The following is a 1,286-nucleotide window of genomic DNA, read 5'->3' as shown; positions in this document are numbered from 1 at the left end:
ATATAGGAGAAACCAAATACAATACGTGTCTTTCTCTAGATATTATAAACTTATCTTTCTTTTTTCCTATATTTTTGATTTTTTTTAAATATTTGATATCCCTATTTTTAAAACATGAAATTCATTAAAATAAGACTGTTTTGGTAATTTTAAAAGGCTTAATCTCCAATCTTTTCCTCTTCATTTTTAGATATGAAACATCTAAATATTTTCATGTACTCCTCTATCATTTGCCAATGTTTTTATAATATTAAATAAGTTATATTATTCTACCCCTAAATTCATGTAAGAATTGTTACATTTTATAATTTATATTATTTAAACAAACATTTAAAATGATGTTTATGTATTTATTTATTTGAAAACAAATAAAATGTGATATTAATATGGTATTTGTATGTGTATTTATTTGCTTTTAAAAACGTTAAATGAGATATAATATACAGATGAGATAAAAAAACGGAATAGAAAATGAAAGGTCTAGAACATTTATGAATTAATAAAATATAATTAATATAACCTTATGTAAACATTGACATTATGGGCCTTTTTAAATTTTATTTATATGTTAAACTAAGAAGAAGGAGAGTGAAAATTGAATTCTTGTAGTAGGTAATTTACATGAGACAAAAGAATCATTTGAACCCCATCAATGATCCCTTGGTTGATCTTTATTATTCGTATCAATTATAAAATTGAATGATGACTTTCATGGAGGTGTATGTTTTTTTAGAACCTAAATAAATAAATGTCCTATTGGCATTTGGATTTTTGTATGTACCGCTAACGTTGATAATTTCATGACGATACGACAAAGGGGGTTGATATCCCCACCCCCCCTACATCACTTTTCACCCCTTCCTCCTCACACCAACCCTCACTCTCATCCTCACAACTTTCCTTCACTCTCACCCTCACATACTCACCCTCCCTACACAATCTCACCCCCTCACATGCACCCATAAAAGGGGGTGGGTGTTAGAAAGACAAAATGTGGATCTTGTACGAGGGCATCTTGTTTTCAATTTCCTTGGGGAAAAAGTTAATTATTAACAAAAGTCTTAAAGTTTTAAAATACTAAATGACCAAGATGCATTTTATACTAATTTTTCACTTTTTCACCCCCTCCTCTCCTCACATACACTCACCCGGATTTTTTTTAAATTATAATTTTAAATTTACACTTCATACCCCTATAATTAGTTAATTAATTTACTTTACGTCATTTACTTTTAAATGTTTCATTTTAAACATTTATCAAATTAACATACATAATCGTATATCAA

Source organism: Cynara cardunculus, assembly GCF_001531365.2.
Source record: "Cynara cardunculus var. scolymus isolate 2C chromosome LG 11, CcrdV1, whole genome shotgun sequence".
Classification (NCBI taxonomy): domain Eukaryota; kingdom Viridiplantae; phylum Streptophyta; class Magnoliopsida; order Asterales; family Asteraceae; genus Cynara; species Cynara cardunculus.
Note: the sequence above shows the minus strand (reverse complement) of the source record.